We start from the raw sequence: 24,190 nt of genomic DNA, 5'->3' as shown, positions 1-24,190 counted from the left end.
ACGCAGGGAGATGCCATACACTTTTTAAACAACCAGGTCTCATGAAAACTCACTAATGCAAGGACAGCAACAAAGGGATAGTGCTAAAACATTCATAAGAAATCTTCTCCCATGATCCAATCACTTCCACCAGGCCCCATCTCCAATACTGGGGATTACAATTCAGTATGAGATATAGGTAGGACTACATATCCAAATTGTAACAGGGCCCACTCAGATTGTCTAAGGATAATCTCCCCATCTCGAGATCCTTGATTTAAAAGGGACACCTGCAGAGTCCCTTCTACTATATAAGGTAACATTCACAGGTTCCAGGGAGTAGGGCTGGATATCTTCTGGAGCCAACCACAAGGTATAAATGTAAAGTCACCATCTAGGTTACAAAATAAACTGTTTAAAAAAAAATGTTTCATGTTCAGAGGAGGGAAGAAACCTAAACAGCAGATTATTTAAAAACAAGATTAGTAGATGCAATCAATGTGATCATTAGTGTGACTTGGTTACAAAAAAAACCTACATCTATTTATCAAAAGAAGTAGAGGGTGCAGAATATGAGACAAGAGGCCTAGCTATATCACACTTAGAATATTATACAGCCATGTACCACACAACAATGTTTCAGTCAATGATGGACCACATACACAAAGGTGGTCCCATAAAATTATAATGGAACTGAAAAATTCCTATCCCCTGGTGACATCATAGTCACTGCAACATTGTAGCACAAGGCATTACTCACATGTTTGTGGTGATGCTGGTGGAAACAAACCTACTGTACTGCCACGCATATAAAAGTATATAGCACATACAATTACATATAGTACATAATACTTGATAATAATAAATGACTGTTATTAGTTTATGTATTTATTATATGATACTTTTTATCATTGATTTATAGTGTACCCCATCTACTTATTTTTAAAAGTTAACTGTAAAACAGCCTCAGGGAGGTCTTTCAGAAGGCATTCCAGAAGAAGGCATTGTTATCATAGGAGATGACAGCTCCATGTGTGTTGTTGTCCCTGAAGACCTTCCAGTGGGAAAAGATGTTGAGGGGGAAGACAGTGAAACTGATTATCTTGATCCTGAATAGGCCTAGTCTAATGTATGTGTTTGTGTCTTAGCTTTTAAAGAAAAGTTTAAAAAGTAAAATATAAATAATTTTTAAAAGCTTATACAATAAGAATATAAAAAGGAAATATTTTGTACAGTTGTACATGTGTTTTTATTTCAAGCTAAGTGCTATTACAAAAGAGTCAAAAAGTTTAAGAAAATTAAAAGTTTATAAAGTAAAAATGTTATACTAAGCTAATTCTTACTGAAGAAAAATATTTTTAATAAATTTAGTATAGCTTAAGTGTACAGTGTTTTATAAACCTTACAGTAGTGTACAGTAATGTCACAGGCCTTCACATTCATTCACCACTCACTTGTTGACTCACCTAGAGCCACTTCTAGTTCTGCAAGCTCCATTCATGGTAGGTATCCTATAGAGAAGTACCATTTTTAATGTTTTATACTACACTTTTATTGTCCCTTTTCTATGTTTAGATACACAAATACCATTGTGTTACAATTTCCTATAGTATTCAGAACAGTAACGTGCTGTACAGGTTTGCAGCCTAGGAGCAATAGGCTATACCATATAGTCTAGGTGTGTAGTAGGCTATACCACCTAGGTTTGTGTAAGTACATTCTATGATGCTCATAACAATGACAAAATTGCCTAATAATGCACTTCTCAGAATATATTCCCAACACTAAGTAACACAAGACAGTAGTTTGTTACCACAATTTAAAAATAAACAATGAAAAACTGATGCATTTCTAGGGGGAAATAACTATGATCATGAAAGAACTAAAAAGTTTGTTCCATAAAAAATAACTAATATTTATGGTAAATACGCCAGGGACTGTTCTAAATATATTACTTATATTAGCTAATTTAATTATTTCAATAACTCTATGATGTAGATACTATGTGTTAATTGTCCCCATTTTCCAGAAGAACCAAGGCACAAATTAAGTAACTTGCTCAGAATCACATACAATAGTAAACTTCAAGGCCAGATTCAAACCCAGGCAATCCAGCTCTGGAGCCAACAACTTAGCTATATTGCTTTACTAACATACCAGGAAATGGAAGAGCAATTTCAGAAGGTGAAAAAAGTCATCCTTAAATAACTGAAGGATTATCAGGTAGAAGGGGAATTAGAATTAGTCTGTGTCATTATAGAAAGCAAGACCAAGACTAAGCATTGAAAATTACCAATTTGAAGGAGTTCAACAGGTCATTCTGAATCTGCTTTGTGAGGTTATGAGTTTCCCATTAATAGAAAAGATTAAGCAGAAGCTGAAAAAGAACACATGGTAAGTATCCTATGGAGAAGTAGCATTTTTAACCTTTTATATAGTATTTTTTACCATCCATGGAGCTTGCAGGACTAGAAGTTGCTCTGCGTGGGTCAATGAGTGAGTGGCAAGTGAATGTAAGGGCATCCATCCACTGCTGAAAATGTTCTAGTATCTAGATGGTGTTCTGAGTACAAATCACTGCTAGCACTAAAGAAAACCCCACTATTGCAACCATGGTGGAAAGTAAGTCTGGGTAGTTTGCAAAAGCCCCCCCCTTTTACTACCACACAAAAGGGCAGTCTTATCTCTCTTTTGAGAGTACTATCATAGATGATTTTTAAAGAGAGATTATAAGATTCAGCAGTAACTTGAAAGATTTTATGAATGTTAATTTTATCCAGCAGGCTAGGAATCTTACACAGGTTAATGTAAACACTGTCACCGTCACCATCCCAACGATATATCTGGAGGCCACAGACTATATTAAGGCAATGGTTTCCAAATATTTTTAAACATGACCCATAATAGCCAATACATTTTACATCATTACTAAGTGCAAGTGTTTCCGAAATAGTACTTCTCCTTACTATGTCCCAATGCACTCTGATATTTTCTATTCCTATTTCAACTTTTAAAAATTACTGACCATAACACATGAAATTGATTTCATGACTCCAACCAATGGGTTTCAACTTGTGGTATGAAACATTTTGAGCTAAGAGTAGTATTTACCTGTTGCTTCCCAAGTATTTCTGAAGTTTTCTACTGACAAAAACAACAGTTTTCTGTACTCTCAGTTCCTTTAATGACCTAATCTTCCTCCACCTTAGCTTAGCTACCCTGTCCTATGTCAGATCCTAGACCTTTATCTGCAATGGATCACTTCCAAAGTCTCATTTTCATGCATACTACTTTCTATCACCCTTGTCTTTACTGGCTCTCTAGAATACGAGCACTCCTAAAATTCTTTGATTTCACATCTAATCCGTTCACCTTGCCACCTTTGACTCTCGATCGCCCCTGTGTCCTCTCATGTCTTTATTCAGTTTAGATTCGACAATCCATCACCTTAGTTATCCCTTGTATATATCTTCAATTCCCATGCCAGTCTCTGGCTTTGCCATATTGCCTTGGGAAACTGCCAACTTCAGTTAAATTCAATTAACCTTTCTCCTTTTTGAAACAATTCAGTACTAAAGCCATTAGGTGGAATAAAGCAAAAGCAAGAAAGATGTCCACAGTAGGGGGTGTGCCTGTGTTGGCTTAGCATAGGGTGTCAGTGCCCTGACAGGATGAGGAGGGCATTCACCTAGAGGGCATCCTGGTATGCCAGAGCCCAAGGGAGGTGAGAAGGGCATCAATGATGAGGGAAATGCACCTGTTGTGGGTATCGGAGCTAAATGTAATGATGAGGTCATCCATTAGACTCAGAGAGCAGACCTAAAGAGAAGACTCAGAGCCTGGGTGTGTTAGAGAGGGCCAGCCAGAGCATCAGAACCCAAGCAGGATAAGGGAGGTATTCATGCTCAGGGTGCTCTGGCATGGGATATTAGAGCCCAAGCAGAGTAAGGTGGGTATCCATGTTGCAGGCCAGCCCAGCATTGTGTATCAGAGCTGAAACAAGCTTAGGACCCTATCCTTGTGGAGGCAAAGCCTGGCATGAGTTGTCAGCATCAAAGAATGAAGAATGTCTTAGTCTGTTTGGGCTGCTATAACAAAATACCATAAATTGGGTAGCTTATAAACAACATAAATTTATTTCTCACAGTTCTGGAGACAGGAAAGTCCAAGATCAAGGCACCCACAAATTCAGTGCCTGACGATGGCCACTTCCTGGCTCACAGACAACCATCTTTTCTCGGTAACCTCATATAGCAGAAGGAGCAAATAAGTTATCTTGGATCTTTTATAATGGTGATAACTAATAACATTTGTGAAAACTCTGTGCTTATAACTTAATAACCTCCTAAAGGCCCCAACTCCTAACAGCCTCACAATAGTAATTAGGTTTCAACATATGGATTTCGGTGGGGGGCACAAACATTCAGACCACAGCAGTGAAAATGGTAACTGTGTGGAAAGGGTGTGCTGGAATGAGAGGTCAATTGCTGAACAAGATAAGGAGATTATCTGCATCCTGGTGGAAATGGAAGATCGGTTACAAGGAAATTTCTCAAACAAGTAAATATATTAAGGAAAATAGAAGTCAGGTTTCTTATTGTTACAAAGAAAAAGAGAAAACAAGAACAAATCCTGTGATATAGGACTGGCTTTAGAATTCATGGTTTTTAATATTTATAGATAAAAATAAATATAGATGTAAATACTGTGTGTGTAATCTTCAAAAGTGCCAAGGTCATAGAAGGCAAAGAAAGAGTAGGAAACTGTACCAACTGAAGGATACTAAAAAGACATGACAGATAAATGTAACACATGATTTTGAAGTGATCCGTGTTCCAAAAAAAAAAAAAGACATTATTAGCACAATTGGTAGAATGTGAATTAAATCTGAGGATTAGATTGTTATCTAATATCTAATATCTGATATCATTGTTACTTTGCTGTATGCTCTGTGATCATGTAGGAGAATGTCCTTGTTTGTGGGAAATATGCATTAAAATATTCAAGGGTGATAATGAATCAGGTCAGCAACTGACTCTCAAATGGTAGTTTTAAAAAGTTCTTTGTACTAGATGTCCAACGTATCCCTAAATATGTGATTCTTTCAAAATCTTTTTTTTTCTTTTTTTGAGACAGGGTATAGCCCATACTGAAGTGAAATGGCACAATCATAGCTCACTGTAACCTCGAACACCTGGGCTCTTGCGATCCTCCCATCTTATATTTCCGAGTAGCTGGGATTACCAGTGCTTCAAACCAGGCCTGGCCAATTTTTTATTTTTTGTAGAGATGGGGTCTCACCATGTTGCCCAGGCTGGTCTTCAACCTCTGGCTTCAAGTAATCCTTCAGCCTCGGCCACACAAACTGGGGTAATATAGGTGTGAGCGATTACACCCAGCCTCTAAATCTTAAGAATAAAAACAAAATACCACAAAACCATGGTGATTTGGTTTCACATTTTTGAATTTTTTTATTTTTAATTTTTGTGAGTACATAGTAGGTATATATGTTTACGGGATAAATGAGATGTTTTGAAACAGGCATGCAATGTCAAGTAATCACATCAAAGAGAATAGGGCATCCATCTCCTCAAGTATTTATTCTTTGTGTTACAAACAGTCCAATTACTCTCTTTTAGTTATTTTTAAATGTGCACCTAAGTTATTATTCACTACAATCACCCTGTTGTCCTAGCAAATAGTAGGTCTTATTTATTCTTTCAACTATTTTTTGTATCCATCACTCATCTACACCTTCCCACTCCCATCTCCTCACTACCCCTCTCAGCTTCTGGTAACCATCCTTCAACTATGTCCATGAGTTCAATTGATTCAATTTTTAGATCCCACAAACAAGTGAGAACATGTGATGTTTGTCGTTCTGTGCCTGGCTTATTTCATTTAACATAATGACCTCTAGTTCCATCTACCTTGTTGCAAATAAGAAGATCTCATTCTTTTTTTTAATTATTATTATTATACTTTAAGTTTTAGGGTACATGTGCACAATGTGCAGGTTAGTTACATATGTATACATGTGCCATGCTGGTGTGCTGCACCCATTAACTTGCCATTTAGCATTAGGTATATCTCCTAATCTCATTCTTTTTATGGCTGAATAATACTCCGTTGTATATATGTACCATGTTTTCTTTATCCCTTCATCTATTGATGGACACTTAGGTTGCTTTCAACTCAGTTATTGTGAAAAATGCTGCAAGAAACACGAGAGTGCAACTATCACTTAAATATACAGACTTCCATTCTTTGGGTATATACCCAGCAATGGGGCTGCTGGATCGTATAGTAGCTCAATTTTCAGTTTTGTGAGGAGCCTCCAAACTATTCTGCATAGCGGTTGTAATAACTTACATTCCCACCAACAGTGTACAAGGGTTCCCTTTTCTTCACACCCTCACGACCATTAGTTATTCTCTGTCATTTAAATATATGCCATTTTAACTGGGGTGAGATGATATCTCATTGTAGTTTCTATTTGTATTTCTCTGATGATCAATGATGTTGAGCAACTTATCATATGCCTGTTTGCCATTTGTATGTCTTCTTTTAAGAAATGCCTACTAAAATATTTTGCCCATTTTTTATTTTGCCCATCAGATTATTAGATTTTTTTTCTATAGAGTTGTTTGAGCTCCTTATATATTCTGCTTATTAATCCCTTGTCAGATTCATACTTTGCAAATATTTTCTCCCATCCTGTGGATTGTCTCTTCACTTTGTTGGTTGTACCCTTTGCAGTGCAGAAGCTTTTTAATTTGATGTGATCCCATTTGTTTATTTTCGCTTTAGCTGCCTGTGCTTGTGGAGTACTGCTCAAAAAATCTTTGCCCAGACCAATGTCCTGCAGATTTTCTCCAATGTTTTCTCAAATAATTTCATATTTTGAGGTCTTAGATTTAAGTCTTTCATCCATTTCTATTTGATTTTTGTATATGGCAAGAGTAGGGGTCTAGTTTCATTCTTCTGCATATGGATATGCAGTTTTCCCAGCACCATTAATGGAAGAGATTGTCTTTTCCCCAGTGTATGTTCTTAGCATCTTTGTTGAAAATGAGTTCAGTGTAAGATTGCGGATTTAATTCTGGGTTCTCTATTCTGTTCCATCGGTCTGTGTGTCTGTTTTTATTCCAGTACCATGGTGTTTTGGTTACTATGGTTCTGTAGTATAATATAATTTGAAGTCAAGTAATGCGATTCCTCTAGTTTTCTGCTTTTTGCTTAGAATAGCTTTGCATATTCTGGGTCTTTTGTCATGCCACATAAATTTTAGGATTGTATTTTCTATTTATGTAAAGAATGTCATTGGTATTTTGATAGGGATTGCATTGAATCTGTAGAGTACTGGGAGTAGTATGGACATTTTAACAACATTGATTCTTCCAATCCATGAGCATGGAATATTTTTTCCATATTTTGGTTGGTTGTCCTCTTCAATTTCTTTCATCAGTGTTTTATAGTTTTCATTATAGCAATCTTTCACTTCTTTGGTTAATTTGAGGTGTTTCATTTTATGTGTGGCTATTGTAAATGGGATTACTCTTTCCATTTCTTTTTCAGATTGTTCACTGCTGGCATATAGAAATGCTACTGAATGTTGTTATGTCGATTTTGTATCCTGAAACTTTACTGAATTTTTCATCATTTCTAGTAGATTTCTTGTGGAATTTTAAGGTTTTTCTAAGTATAAGATCATATCATCTGCAAACAAGGATAATTTGATTTCTCCCATTCCAATGTAGATGCCCTTTATATCTTTCTCTTGTCTCATTGCTCCAGCTAGGAATTCCAGTAATGTGTTGAGTAACAGTGGTGGCAGTGGGCATCCTTGTTGCATTCCAGAGTCTAGAGGAAAAGCTTTCAGTTTTTCCCCATTTAGTATGAAACCAGCTGTGGGTCTGTCATATATGGCTTTTATTATCTTGAGGTAAGTTCCTTCTATCCCCTGTTATTTTGCAGGTTCCTATCATGAAGTGATGTTGAATTTTATCACATGCTTTTTCCGCATCAATTGAAATGACCATATGTTTTTTATCCTTCATTCTGTTGATATGATGTACATCATTGATTGATATGTGTATTTTGAACTATTCTTGCATCCCAGAGATAAATCCAATTTGGTCATGATGAATGATCTTTCTAACATACTGTTGAAGTCAGTTTGCTAGAGTTTGTTGAGGATTTTTGCACCAACGTTCATCAACAATATTGACCTCCAGTTTTATTTTTTTGATATGTCTTTGTCTGGTTTTGGTAGGGTAATACTGACCTCATAGAATGATTGTGGAAGTCTCCCCACTTCCTCTAATTTTTGAAATAGTTTGAGTAGGATTGTTTTTCATTCCTTAAAGATTGGGTAGAATTCATCAGTGAAGCCATCAGGTCCCAGGCTTTTCTTTATTGGTAGACTTGTTATTACAGCTTCAATCTCATTACTTGTTATTGATCTGTTCAGGTTTTGGATTTCTTTCTGGTTCAAACTGGATAAGTTGTATGTGTCTAGGAAACTGTCCATTTCTCCTAAATATTCCATTTTACTGACATTTGGTTGCTCATCATAGCCACTAATGATCCTCTGAATTTCTGCAGTATCAGTTGTAATGTATCCTTTTTCACTTCTAATTTTATTAGTATCGTCTCTCCTTTTTCTTAGTTTGGCTAAACGTTTGTAAATTTTGCTTAACTTTTCAAAAAAGTAACTTTTTGTTTCTTAGGTCATTTGTATTGTTTTCTTCATTTCAATTTTATTCATTTCTACTCCGATCTTTATTATCAATTTTATTCTACTAATTTTGGGTTTGGTTTGTACTTGCTTTTCTAGTCCTTTAAGATGAATCACTAGATTATTTATTTCAAAGATTTCCTCCTTTTTGATGTAGACACTTACAGATATATACTCCCCATTAGGACTGCTTTTGCTGTATCACATAGGTTTTGGTATGTTGTGTTTCCATTTTCATTTGTTTTAAGATATTTTTCAATTTCCTTCTTAATTTCTTCATTGACCACTGGTCATTCAGGAGCACACTGATTAATTTCCATGTTATTTGTGTAGTTTCCAGAATTCCTCTTGTTATTGATTACTAGTTTTATTCCATTGTGGTCACAGAAGATGTTTGATATTCTTTCAATTTTTTGAGACTTGTTTTGTGACCTAACTTACGGTCTATCCTTGAGAATAATCCATGTGCTGAGAAAAAGAATGTGTATTCTGCAGCTATTGGATGACATTTTCTATAAATATCTATTAGATCCATTTGGTCTACAGTTTAGATTAAGTCTGATTATTTTTGTTGGTTTTCTGTCTGGAAAATCTGTCCAATGCTGGAAGTGGGATGTTGAAGTCTAGCTATTATTGTATTGAGGTCTATCTCTCTCTTTACCACTAATAATATTTGCTTTATATACCTGGATGCTCCAGTGTTGGGTGCATATATACTTTAAATTGTTACATCATCTTGTTGAATTGACCCCTTTATCATTTTATAGTGATCTGTGTTTCTTCTTACAGTTTTTATCTTGAAATCTATTTTGTCTGATGTAAGTATAGCTATTCTTGCTCTTTTTTGGTTTCCATTGGCATTGAATATCTTTTTCCATCCCTTCATTTTCAGACTATGTGCGTCTTTATAGGTAATGTGTGTTTCATGTAGGCAACCAATCAATGGATCTTCTTTTTTCATCCAATCAGCCTCTCTACATCTTTTGATTCAGGAGTTTAGTCCATTTACATTTGATGTTATTATTGATAAATAAGAACTTACTCATGTCAGTTTGATATTTGTTTTCTGGTTGTTCTGTGATCTTCCCTTTCTTCCTCCTTTTCTTGCTGTCTTTCTTTACTGAAGGTGACTTTCTCTGGTGATATAATTTATTTTATTTTATTTTTATTTTTTGTGTATCCATATGTTTCTTAGTTTGAGGTTTACCATTAGGATTGCAAAACTATCTTGTAATCCATTATTCTAACCTGATAACTTAATGGTCTTTGCATTAAAAAAAAAAGCAAAAAGAAAATTAATAGAAACTCTATTACTTAACTTTGTACCCCTGCTTTTTAACTTTTTACTGTTTTATTGATATCTTATTATACTGTCTATGTCTAAAACAACTAAAAAGTTGTTTTTGTTATTATTTATGATTGATTCATCATTTAGTCTTTCTACTTAAGATATGAGTAGTTTACACACCATAGTAACATGTTATAATATTCTGTGTTTTTCTGTGTACTTACTATTACCAGTGAGTTTTGTACCTTCAGGTGATTACTTGTTGCTTATTAACATCTTTTTCTTTCTAGTTGAATTACTCCCTTTAACATTTCTTGTAGGATAGGTCTGTTATTGATTAAATCCCTTAGCTTTTATTTGTCTGGCAAAGCCTTTGTTTCTCCAGGTTTGAAGGATATTTTCACCAGATATACTATTCTAGGGTGAAAGTTTTTTTCCTTATGCACTTTTAATATATCATGCCCTCTCTCCTGGCCTGTAAGGTTTCCACTGAAATGTCTGCTGCCAGATATTTTCGCATTCCATTGTATGTTAATTGTTTCTTTTCTCTTGCTGCTCTTAGGATTTTTTCTTTATCCTTGATCTTTGGGAGTTTGATTATTAAATACCTTGAGGTAGTCTTCTTTCAGTTAAATCTTCTTGGTGTTCTATAAACTTCTTGTACTTGGATATTAATATCTTTTTCTAGGTTTGAGACTTCTCTGTTATTATCTTTTTGAATAAACTTTCTATTCCTATCTCTTTCTTTCTCTACCTCTTCGTTAAGGTCAATAACTACTAGATTTGCCCCTCTGAGGATATTTTCTAGATCCCATAGGTGTGCTTCATTGTTTTTTTTTTTTTTCTTTTGTCTTCTCTAACTGTGTACTTTCAAATAGCCTGTCTTCAAGCTCATTACTCTTTCTTCTGCTTGGTCAATTGTGCTGTTGCAAGACTCTGATGCATTCTTTAGTTTGTCAACTGAATTTTTCAGTTCCAGAATTTCTGCTTAATTTTTAAAAATTATTTTAATCGCTTTGTTAAATATATCTGAGATAAATCTGAATTCCAACTCTGTGTTATCTTCAATTTCTCTAAGTTTCCTCAACACAGCTATTTTGAATTCTCTGTCTGAAAGATCATATATCTCTGTTTATTGGGATTAGCCCCTGGTGGTTTATTTAGTTCACTTGGTGAGGTCATGTTTTCCTGGGTAGTGTTGATGCTAGTATGTGTTCTTTGGTGTCTGGGTATTGAAGAATTAAGGATTTAATGTAGTCTTCACTGTCTGAGCTTTTGTTCTTTTCCTTCTTGGGAAGGCTTTCCAGGTATTTTAAAGTACTTATGTGTTGTGTTCTAATCTGTATCTGCTTTTGTGGGCAACCCAAGCCCAGTAACACAGTGGTTCTTGCAGACTTATAGAGGTACTGCCTTGATGGTCTTGGACAAGATCCAGAAAAATTATTTGGATTACCAGGCAAATACCTGTTCTTTTCCCTTTCTTTCTCCCACACAGATTCTCTTCCTGCACTCTGAGCCACTTATAGGTGGGGGTAGAGTGACACAAGCACCCCTGTGGCCACAACCACTATGACTGTGCTCTGTCAGACCTGAATCCAGTATAGCACTAGGTCTCACCCAAGGCCTGATGTAACCACTCCTTGGTTACTGCCTATGTTCACTCCAGGCCCTGCAGCTCTTTAATCAGAAGGTGGCAAAGCAGGCCAGGCCAGGCCTGCATCCTTCCCTTCAGGGCAGTGAGGTCCCTCGGGTCCCAGGTGGGTCCAGAGGTGCCATCCTGGTGTCAGGGACTGAAGTAAAAAACCTTAGACGTCTATCTAGTGTTCTCTTTTACTGCCACTGAGTTGGCATTCAAACCACATGACACAGTCATTATGTAAAGTGAAATAAGCCAGGCACAGAAAGAGAAACATCACATGTTTTCACTTATTTGTGGTATCTAAAAATCAAAACAATTTAACTTGTAGAGATAGAGAGTAGAAGGATGGTTACCAGAGGCTGAGAAGGGTAGTAGGGGTTTTTGGGGAAATTGGGGATGATTAATGGGTATAAAAATTAGAAAGAATGAATGAGCCCTAATATTTGATAGCAAAAAATGGTGACTATAATGAATAATAATTGTACCTTTTTAATTAACCAAAAAAGTATAATTGGATTGTTTTAACACAAAGGATAAATGCTTGAGGGTATGGATGACCTATTTTCCATGATGTGACTATTATGTGTTACATACCTGTATCAAAATATCTCATGTACCACATTACTATATACACCTACTATGTACCCACAAAAATTAAAAATTAAAACAAAAGAAAATTCCTCCAAAGAGTTATCTATTCTCCGTGTCTCCACACCATGTATTGTCACTCTCTTGTCACACCTCAATCAATCTTTGATTTCAAGCCTCCACTGAGATCTCTCTCACTAAGGTCACTGATAATCTCCATATTGTCATATCCTATAGTCAATCCTCAAATCACATCTAGCTTGATCGCTCAGCAACATTTGTGACAATTGATTATGCCCTCATTCTGGAAATACTTAGTTCACTTGGATTTCATGACAATCATTTCTTCTTATGTTCCTCCTACCTTACTAGCTACTCATTCTCATCTCCTTCACTCGATTCTTTTACTTCCTGAACTTGAAATGTTGGAATGTGCCAGAGCTGGTCCTTGGACTCATTCTCTATCTATACTTATTCACTAAGTCTGTACTGAGTCTCACAGCTGTATTTACAATTTATAATCTGATGACTTCTAAATTTATATCTCCATCCTTGAAATACATATTTGTAAATCCAACTGTGTAAAAGACATTATCACTCACATATCTCAAACTTAACATTAATTTCCAGCCCTAGTCCCATCAAACCTGGTCTTCCGCCATTGTCTCCCTTCTTGGTAGATGCTGCCACCACTAACTTTGCTGCTTAGGATAAAATCCTTGGAACAACCCTTGAATCTCTTTCTCTCACATTCAAAATGCAATCCATCACCAAATCTTGTTAGTTTTGCCATTAATATATATCCAGAATCTCTGGAACAAGATGTTGTAAACTTACTTTTCCATGCTACCATCCTCTAAATTCAACTAAATACTCTGGAAATTACTGAACAGAAAAAATAAAATGACTCTGAAATATGGTAAGAAACTATATGAGTTAGCAACCTAAAGATTTGAGGAACAAGAATGCTATGAGTTCCCTGAGTTTTCTTTTTACCTCCTAAATATCCCAGACTAGGCACTGGGGAGACCTGCAATCCAGAACTGCCAACAGGCATAAAAAACAACAACAACAAAAACAAAAACAAAAACAAATTTAACCTTGCTTTCTCTGGCCTATGTTCTAGTAAAAAGCCCAACAGAGACCTAGTGGAGAGCCCCAACTCCTGTTCTACAACCAAGGTACCCGAGAATAACCTGATTTGCACAGAGAGGCAGCTGCAAAGCTCCTGGAAAATCCAGCTTCCACCCACAACGAGGTCATCAGCAGGTGAGCTGATCTGTCCACATAAGTAGCTTCAGAATCCTGATGGGCCATCCTGATCCACAAGGGCCTCCTGATCCACAACTAGGACACTGTCAGCTCACAGGAGTAGCAGTGAAGCTCCAGCAGTCCAACCCAACCCTGGCTCAACACCTGTAGTGCTTGCAGGCTGGTCTACCTGCAGTGGAAGCAGAGAAGGGCTGGTCCACCCAATTTCCATTCCAAACCCAGGGCACCACCATCTCCTAGTCTTCTATTAATTGACACAAGACTCAGTACCAGTAGCTTCTGCCTCAACCCCTGCAGGATAAGGTGGCTCAATGACACCAAGTGGCCCAGCAGAGTGCTTTGTGCCATGGCAGATGGCACTAATAGGGAATAAATGGGAGCTGAAGCACCATCAGAAAGACAAAACACATCAGAATGGCTCTGAAAACTAAACTGTCATTAGACCTAAGACCCACAAAAAATAGGCCAGAACCTGTACTCTAAACCTAAACAAGATCATTGCTTGCTAAAATAGATTTAAGAATCAAGAGATTCCTAAAATAGTAACCAAAATATTCATGATAAAATGGAAAATCATTCCTTATGCAAAGAACTAGGAAAACTACAATTTGACTGAGAAAAGATAATTAACTGATACTAATACCAAGATTATTCTGAAGTTGGAGTCACCTAATAAGAAAGTTAAAACTGATAAGAAAGTTAACTTTCATAAAAGTGCTTCAACAATTAAAAATATCTTTAAACAAATGCAAACAGCGTATCTCAACAAAGATATAGGAATTATTTATTTTTAAAAAAGAACCAAATGTAAATTATAAAATTAAAAAAATACAACAGCCAAAATAAAATTTAAAACTCACCAGATGGACTCAATACTAGATTAGAGGTGAGGAACAGAATCAGTGAAGTTAAAGACATATCAACAAAACTTATTCAATCCAAACAAAGAGAAAACAGCATGAAAAAGAAAAAGAAGAAAGCCTCAGGGATCTGTGGAACAATAACAAAAGACAGGACAACTGTCTGTTATCATCAGAATCCCAGTAGGAGATGAGAAAGAATGTGGGGCTAAAATAGTATTTAAACAATAACAAGAAACAGGGGTAACAAGCCAGGCATGGTGGCTCATTCCTGTAATCCCAGTGCTTTGGAAGATTGAGGTGGAAGAATTGCTTGAGGCCACGAGTTTGAGACCAGCCTGGGCAACATGGTGAGACCTGATCTCTATAAAAATGAAACAAAAATCAGCCAGGCATGGTGGCACATGCCTGTAGTCTTAGCTACAGGGTCACTTGAGCCCAGGAGTTCAAGGCTACAGTTAGCTCTGATCACACCACTGCACTCCAGCAGCCTAGGTGATGGAGCAAGACCTTGAAGAAAAAAAAAAGAAAGAAGAGAAGAAGAAACAAAAAGAAAACAAATAATAAAATAGAGACTGGTGATGTCAGGAAGATGGCAGAATAGAAAGTAAGAAAACTTCCTTCCCCCAAAGGAGACACCAAGTCAACAAGCAAAAATACACAGATCAATTCCCTTCAAGAGAAATCCAGAAACTAGTTAAAAGGCTCCTGCATCACAGACAAGCTAAAACCAGCCACACGGAAGCTGGTAGGAAAATTCATGGTACTCACTCGCCATGGTCTCTCTGCCCAGCTTAGCATAGCATGATCAGCAGAAAACTCCCAATTCTTGGCTTCTTCCTAGAGAGAAAAAGAAGAAGGCTGAAACATATGTCCAACATGAAGACTTTTTAGGGGGAAGGCTGAGGAAATAATTTCTGTCTTCCCTGTATCTGGAGACTCGTGAAAAAGTGTGCTAGATTGAAGGCTACTGAGAACAAGGGCAAAAGTTTAGGCAAAAATGAAACAAAAATCAGCCAGGAGTATCACTCACCATACTCCCTCCTCCCAACTTGGCATAGAACAAGAGGGTGAAAACTCCCAATTCTCAGCTTCTCTCTAGGAAGGGAAAAAGTTGTGGCATGTGTCCCACATTCTGTCTTTTTGGGGGGGACTGCTTGAGAAATGGGTTTCTATCTCATCTCTCTCAGAAGGCGGACAGGGCTGGCATAGTCTAGATGTCTGGGGGATGCTGAAAACAAAAGAGATGTAAGTGATTTGCTGCTATCCCACAGGACATGCAGTAGAGAAGACAGATGTTAACACAGCTCAAAGGCTTCTCCCTCAGGGAGGGGAGACAGAAGAGTAAAGTGTATGTTCAACATTATAGCTTTTTGGGGTCTGACCAAGAAACTTCTTTTACTTTAAAACAGACTTTAATCTATTTTACTAGATTAAAAGCACTGATATGGTTCAGTACACTCTAGAAGCTTGGGGGAAACTAAGAACTAAAGAGAGATGTGAACTAATAAATCTCTTTAATTGAAAATTTGCATATACAAGTCCAGAGAAGAAATATACACATAAAATGTCTCAGAGGACCTCAAAATCTCTAATTAGGCTGATTTGTGAAGGTCTTTCCTTGCACAAAGCCAATCTATAAAGATTTGGCGAGGTGGTCATTTTCTTAAATGCAAGGATCCAACATAAAGGTACAAAGCAAACGAAGAAACAAGGAAACATGGCACAAAGCCAAAACAACAAAATAAGTCTCCAGGAACTGACACTAAAGGAGATACATGAATTATCTGACAAACAATTCAAATATCCATCATAAAGATGCTCAACAAGCTCAGAACAATAGGATAAATAAAATGAAAATAACAAATCAACTGAAAACATAAAAAGACCCAAACAGAAAATTTTGAGCTAAAGAATACAATAAGTGAACTGAAAAATTCACTAGACAGTTTCAATATCACACTTGATCAACCAGAAGAAAGAAGCCGCAAACTCGAATACAGGTAATTTGAAATTATTAGTCAGAGAAACAAAAATAATAAAAGGACTTATGGGACACAATCAAGTGACTCAATATACACATTATGATATTAAAAGAAAAAGAAGAGACATAAAGGGACAAACATTTATTTAAAGAAATAATGGCCTAAATATCCCAAATCTAGGAAAGAATATGGACATCTAGACTCAAGAAGCCCAACAGAACCCAACTAATAGGAAACCAAAGGACTTCAAACTGACTACATTATGACTAAATTGTCAAATGTCAAAAACAAAGAGAAAATTTTTAAAGAAGTGGCTCATGACACACAAGACAGTCCCATAAAACTATCAGTAGATTTATCAGCAGAAACCTTGCAGGTCAGAAAGGAATGATATGATAGATTTGAAGTAATAAAAAAACCCTGTTAACTAATAATATTATATCCAGAAAAACTGTCTTTCTAAATAGAAAGAGAAATGATTTCCCATATAAACAAAAGCAGAGAGAGTTCATCACAACTACATGCGCCTCATGAAAAAATGCTAAAGTGAGTCCTTTGAAGTTGATATGAAAAGATAATAGAAAACAGCACAAAGACAAATGAAAATAAAATCTCCACTGCTAAAAGTAAACATATAGACAAAACAAAATATTATAATACTGGAGAAGCTGGGAAAGATGGCTGACTAGATGCATCCAGGTGAACCAGCTGCCACTGAGGGACTGGGACAACTGGTGCACTCCTAGCAGATCTTCAGAGGTATGGCACTAAGAGTGGATGGAGGAAAGACCAGAAGCTTGGCTGAAGGAGGAGGAAGCTGGGAACCCTGCACAGGGCTACAGTACACCAGGACTTGTTCTTGGTCTCCAACAACTCTGGGAGAATGGGTGAGTTGAACTGGCAAGAAGCAACATGCTCTACAATGGGCTTCTGGAGTTCTGGTAGGATGAGACCCCTCTCCCACCATGGACACTTGAGTTGGCAGGGGAAGCCATTAGAGAAGTGGTAGGGGGAGCACTCCAGTTGGTGTAGAGCCCAGAGGGTTTGATGCTGGAATATCTATAGTGAAGTGCAGCCAGGGATGGCCATCTTCCTAGGCTCAACTTGCTTCCATAGGAAACTTTAGCTCTAGGGGAACTGTCATACCTGAACTCTACAGAATTTTCTTGCCCATTACACAAAACCAGTCCAATCTGAACACTCCTTGGTCTGCTGGCCTCTCCCAGGGCCCCAGCCTGGCTGCACTTGCTTGCAGTGTGGCTTCAGGTGCCCTGGGGGCCTACATTGTAGCTCTTGCACTGGTGAACCATGCCTGACCAGAAAAGAGTTCCAGCAGAGTGGCCCCCACAGACATATAACAGCCTGTCCCCTCCCACACTCCACTGCAGCTTCCTACGAGAGCATGGCCACCCCCACATTGCTTTGCCACTATGCATGTGCATGGACAGACTTTGCCTTCTCTGTCCCACCAGCGTATGTGTGTGTGTGCGTGTGTGTGTGTGTATGTACACCTTGCACTGCCACTGCTGCCAGTGTGATTGCATTCTTCCTCCCATCCCCCAACCATACCGCCATTGCAGTCAGAGTCTTTGCAGGCACAGAGCCTGTCAGCACCACTCATATCAGCATCTTGCCTCTGGGCTAACACAGCCACTGGAGTGAAACTAGGCTTAGAAAACCGAGGACACTCTGCCACCCTGAGAGGCCACCTCCACCTGTGTGAATGTGCACAGGGGGCACACACAGTACTGCTTCTGCCAACACCCCACCTCTGTGCTGACACCAACACTGGCATGACCAGGTGCACAGTAACAAGTAGGGATCTCCCCAGTGCCCAAGGCATGCTACCTCCTCTGCTTCTGCAAACATCCATATGGAGGCCTGCACCCTGGCACCTGCTAATGCCCTATAGTAGCCAACAAGCATGTACCCCACCATGTTGCTGCTGCCACTGCTGCTAGGACATGTGAACAAGAACAGATCTCACTGCCACGGCCCTGTGAAATTCTCTGGCCGCCACCAACCATCAGAGTGAGCCCTGCCCCCCCAATATCTTCAGAAACAAAGCAAGTTGACTGTACCCACCAAATACCACAAACTATCAAGGTCATCAAATAGGATAAATGAAAAAAAAAACTCATCCATAGGACAGCAACCTCAAAGACTAAATGAACATCAGCCCATAAAGATGAGAAAGAACCAGCACAAGAAACCTGACAGCTCAAAAAGCCAGAGTGCTTTCTTTGCTACAAATTATCACACTAGCCTTCTAGCAAGGGTTCTGAACCAGGCTGAGATGGTTGAAATTACAGAAACAACATTAGAAATGTGGACTGGAATGTTACAGAAACTGATAGGCAAAATAGCCAGTATAGAAAAGAATATAACTAACCTGATAGAGCTGAAAGCACATGATACAAGAATTTCCTAATGCAATCACAAGTATTAATAGCAGAATGGACCAAGAGGAAGAAAGAATCTGAGAGCTTGAAAACTGCCTTTCTGAAATAAGACAGTCAGAAAAGAATAAAGAAAAAAGAATGAAAAGGAATGAACAAAACCTCTGAGAAATATGAGATTATGTAAAGAGACCAAATCCATAACCCACTGGTGTCCGAGATGAGGAGAATGGAAGCAACTTGGAAATTATATTTCAAGATATCACCCATGAGAACTTTCCCATCTTAGCTAGGGAGGTCAATATTCAAATTCAGGAAATGCAGAGAACCCACACAAGATAATTCACAAGAAGATCATCATCAAGACACATAACCATGAGATTCTCCAAGGTCAAAATGAAAGAAAAAATGTTAAAGGCAGCTAGAGAGAAAGGTCAGTTTACATACAAATAGAAGCCCATCAGACTAACAGTGGACGTCTCAGCAGGAACCCTACAAGCCAGAAGAAATTGGGAGCCAATATTCAACATTCTTAAAAGAAATGCCAATCAAAATTTTCATATCCAGCAAAACTAAGCTTCATATGCAAACAAGAAATAAGATCTTTTCCAGAAAAGCAAATGCTTAGGGAATTCGTTACCACCAGACCTGCCTTACAAGAGCTCCTGAAGGAAACACTATATATCAAAAAGAAAGATCATTACGAGCCACTTCAAGAACACATTTAAGTACATAGACCAGTGACAATAAAAAGCAACCACAAAAGCAAGTCTGTAAAATAACTAGCTAACATAATGACAGGAGAAAATCCACACATATCAATATCAACCTTGAATGGAAATGGGCTAAATTCCCCAACTAAAAGGCACAGGCAGGCTGGATAAAGAAGCAAGGCCCAATGGTATGCTGGTTTTCAAGAGACCCATCTTCCATACAATGACACCAACAGGCTGAAGGATGGAGAAAAATCTACTAAGAAAATAAAAAAAAAAAAAAAAACTGAAAAAAAGCAGAGGTTGCAATCCTAATTTCAGAGAAAACAGATTTCAAACCAACAAAGATCAAAAAGAACAAAGAAAGGCATTATATAATGGTAAAGGGTCCAATTTAATAAGAAGATCTAACTATCCTAAATCTATATGCACCTAACACAGGTGCATTCACATTCATAAAGCAAGTTCCTTGAGACCTATGAAGAGACTTTGTTTCACACACAATAATAGTGCGACACTTCAACACCCCACTGCCAATATGAAAAAAAAAATCATTGAGGTTAAAAAAAATAACAAAAAAATTCAGGACCTGAACTCAACACTTGACCAAATGGACCTAAAACACATTTACAGAACTCTCTACCAAAAGACAATAGAGTATACATTATTTTCACTGCCACATGATACATACTCTAAAATCGACCACGCAATTGGACATAAGACAACCCTCAGCAAACTCAAAAAAAAAAAAAAACAGAAATCATACCAGCCACACTCTTGGACCACAATGCAATAAAAATAGAAATCAAGGCTAAGGAAATTGCTCAAAATCACACAATTATATAGAACTTAGACAAGCGGCTCCTGAACCACTCTTGGGTAAATAATCAAATTAAAGCAGACATCAAGAAGTTCTTTGAAACTGATGAGAACAAAGACACAACAAACCAGAATCTCTGGGACACAGCTAAGGCAGTGTTAAGAGGGAAATTTATAGCACTAAACACCACATCAAAAAGTTAAAAAGATCTCAAATTAACAACCTAACATCATAATTACAAGAACTACAGAAGCAAGAGGAAACCAGTTTCAAAGCTAGCAGAAGATAAGAAATAACCAGAATCAGAGATGAAATAAAGGAGATTGAGATACCAAAAAAAAAAAAAAATCAATGATCCCAAAAGTTGAAAAAACTAGACCAACCAGTAGCTACATTAATAAAGAAAAAAAGAAAGAAGATCCAAATAAATACAATCAGAAATGACAAAGGGAACATTACCACTGACCTCACAGAAGTAAAAATAACCATCAGGAGCTACTATGAACAACTCTATGCACATAAACTAGACACTCTAGAAGAAATCGATAAATTACTGAACACATACAACCTCACAAGACTGAAAATAAAAAAGACATTGAATCCCTGAAAGACCAATAACGAGCTCTGAAATTTAATTAGTAATAAATAGCCTACAAACAAACAAACAAAAAGCCCTGATTCACAGCTGAGTTCTATGAGATGTACAAAAAAAAAAAAAAATCTGTACCACTCCCACAAAAGCTGTTCCAAAAATTAAGAATGTGAGACTCATCCCTAACTATTTATATGAGGTCAGCATCATCTTGATGCCAAAGCCTGGCAGAGACACAAAAAATAAAACTTCAGGCCAATATCCTTGATGAACATAGATGCAAAAATCTTCAACAAAATACAGGCAAACTGAATCCAGCAGCATATCAAAAAGCGAATCCATCATAATCATGTAGGCTTCATCCCTGGGATGCAGGGTTGGTTCAACACATGCATCAATTCATGCAATTCATCACATAAAAAGAACTAAGGAGAAGCATCACATGATTATCTGAATAGATGAAAAAAAGGCTTTCAATAAAATTCAACATTGCTTCATGTTAAAAACTCTCAATAAAGTAGGAAGACACAGGCCTGGCTTGCTTTGCCACCTGTTGACTTCAGAGCCCCAGGGCCTTGAGGAAACTCAAAGAAAATAAAGATAACGCAGAGAAGGAATTCAGAATTCTATCAGATACATTTAACAGAGATTGAAATAATTAAGGATAATCAAATGGAAATTCTGGAGCTGTAAAATGCAATTGGCACACTGAAGAATGCATCAAAGTCCTGCAGTAGCAGAACTGAAGGATTAGTGATTAGAAGAAAGAATGAGTAAGCTTGGACACAGGTTATTTTAAAATATACATTGAGAGGATACAAAAGAAACAAGAATAAAAAATGATGAAGCACACCTACAAGATCTAGAAAATATCCTCAAAGGGGCAAATCTAAAAGTTATTGGCCTTAAAGAGGAGGTAGAAAAAAAGACAGCAGAAGAAAGTTGATTCATAGGGATAATAACAGAGAACTTCCCAAACCTAAAAAAAAGATATTGTTATCAAAATACAAGTTTATACAACACCAAGCAGATTGAACCCAAAGAAGAATACCTCAAGGCATTTAATAATCAAACTCCCAAAGATCAAAGATAAAGAAAAATCCCTAAAAGCACAAGAGAAAAGAAACAAACAATATACAATGGAGCTCCAATACATCTGACAGCAGACTTCTCAGGAGAAACCTTACAGGCCAGGAGAGAGTGGCATGATATATTTAAAATGCTTAAGGAAAAAAAAAAAACTTTTAACCTAGAATAGTATATCTGGCCAAAAAATCCTTCAAGCATAAAGGAGAAAAAAAGACTTTCCCAGAAAAACAAAAGATGAGAGGTTTCATCAATACAAGACATTCTCCAAGAAATGTTAAAGGGCATACTTCAACCAGAAAGAAAAAGATGCTAATTAGCAATAAATAATCAACTGAAGGTACAAAATTTGCTGGTAATATTAAGTACACAGAAAAACACAGAATATTATAACACTGTCACTGTGGTGTGTAAACTACTCTTATATTAAGTAGAAAGAATGAACAATGAACAAATCGAAAATAATAACTCCAACAACTTTTAAGACACAGTACAATAAGATATCAATAGAAGCAGCATAAAGTTAAAAAGCAGAGGGACAAAGTTAAGGCATAGAGTTTTTGTTAGTTTCATTTTTGCTTGTTTTTTTATGCAGAGTGTTAAGAAGTTATAGGATTAAAATAATGAATTATAAGATAATATTTCCAAGCCTCATTGTAACCTCAAACCAAAAATCAAACAAAGGATACACAAAAATAAAATGCAACAAAGTAAATCATATCACCAGAGAAAAGAACCTTCACTAAATGAAGACAGGAAGCAAAGAAGCAAGAGAAGACCAGAAAACAACAAAATGGCAGGAGTTCTTACTTATCAGTAATAACATTGAATGCAAAGGGACAAAACTCTCTAATGAAAAGAAATAACCTAGCTGAATGAATAAAAAAGAAAAAAGCAAGACACACTGATCTGTTCACAAAACAAGTTTTAAAACACTAAAAAAAAAAAAAAAAAAAGTAATATCAAGTACCTTCTCTGACCACAATGGAAAACTGGAAATCAATAACGAGAAATTTTGGAAATTACACAAATAGATGGAAATTAAACAAGCCCACTAAATGACCAGTGATCAATGAAGAAATTAAGAAAAAAAATTGAAAAATGTCTTGAAACAAATGATAATGGAACATAACATACCAAAACTCAAGGGATACAGCAAAAGCAATACCAAGAGGGAAGTTCATAGTTCAAACGCCTACATCAAAAAAGAGAATAAACTTCAAATGAACATTCCAATGATGCATCATAAAGAACTACAAAAGCAAGCGCAAACCAAATGCAAATTAGTAGAAAAAAAGAAATAATGAGGATCAGAGCAGAAATGAATGCAATTGAAATAAAAAAAAAAAGATGAATGAAACAAAAAGTTGATTTTTTGAAAAACTAAACAAAATTTAAAAACCTTTAGCCAGACTAAGAAAAAGAGTGAAAATACAAATAAATAAAATCAGAAATGGGATCTGGCAAGACGGCTGAACAGGAACAGCTGCGGTCTGCAGCTCCCAGCGAGACCAACACAGAAGGAGGTGATTTCTTCATTTCCGACTAAGGTACATAGTTCATCTCATTGGGACTGGTTAGACAGTGGGTGCAGCCCACAGAGGGCAAGCAGAAGTAGGGTAGGGACTCACATCACCCAGGAAGCTCAAGATGCTGGTGAACTCCCTCCCCTAGGAAACGGAAGCTGTGCGAGACTGTGCTGTGAGGAATGGGGCTATCCAGCCCAGATACTACACTTTTCCCAAGGTTTTTGCAACCTGCAGACCAGGAGATTCCTTTGGGTGCCTACACCACCAGAAACCTGGGTTTCAAGAACAAAATGGGGCAGCTGTTTGGGCAGACACTGAGTTAGCTGCAGGAGTTTTTTTTTTTTAACACAAAAAAGAAACTGAGTTAGCTGCAGGAGTTCTTTTTGGAACCCCAGCGAGACAGAACAATTCACTCCTCTGGAAAGGGGGCTGAAGCCAGGGAGCCAAGTGGTCTTGCTCAGTAGGTTGCACCTCCACAGAGTGAAGCAAGCTATGATCCACTGGCCTGAAATTCTCACTGCCAGCATAGCAGTCTGAAGTCGACCTGGAACAATCAAGCTTGGTTGGGGGAGGGGCATATGCCATTACTGAGGACGGAGTAGGTGGTTTTCCCGTCACAGTGTAAACAGAGCCACCAGGAAGTTCAGACTGGGTGGAGCCCACCGCAGGGCAGCAAAGCTGCTGTAGCCAGACTGCCTCT

At 37.3% G+C, this 24,190-nt stretch overlaps 1 protein-coding gene across 7 annotated transcripts in view; it reads right to left on the bottom strand.

Moving 5' to 3' along the window:
* Positions 1-24,190, bottom strand: part of ZC3H12B (zinc finger CCCH-type containing 12B) — a 459,035-nt gene that overhangs the window by 402,669 nt on the left and 32,176 nt on the right. For all 7 annotated transcript variants that reach the window (XR_010138966.1, XM_054544659.2, XM_054544661.2 and 4 more), the window contains exon 2: positions 15,138-15,206. The gene's annotated coding sequence lies outside the window, so the exon portion shown is untranslated. The remainder of the gene's footprint in view (positions 1-15,137; positions 15,207-24,190) is intronic.

This window comes from Pongo abelii, chromosome X (genome assembly GCF_028885655.2).
Source record: "Pongo abelii isolate AG06213 chromosome X, NHGRI_mPonAbe1-v2.0_pri, whole genome shotgun sequence".
Lineage (NCBI taxonomy): Eukaryota > Metazoa > Chordata > Mammalia > Primates > Hominidae > Pongo > Pongo abelii.
Note: the sequence above shows the minus strand (reverse complement) of the source record. Positions and strands in the feature narration are given on the sequence as shown.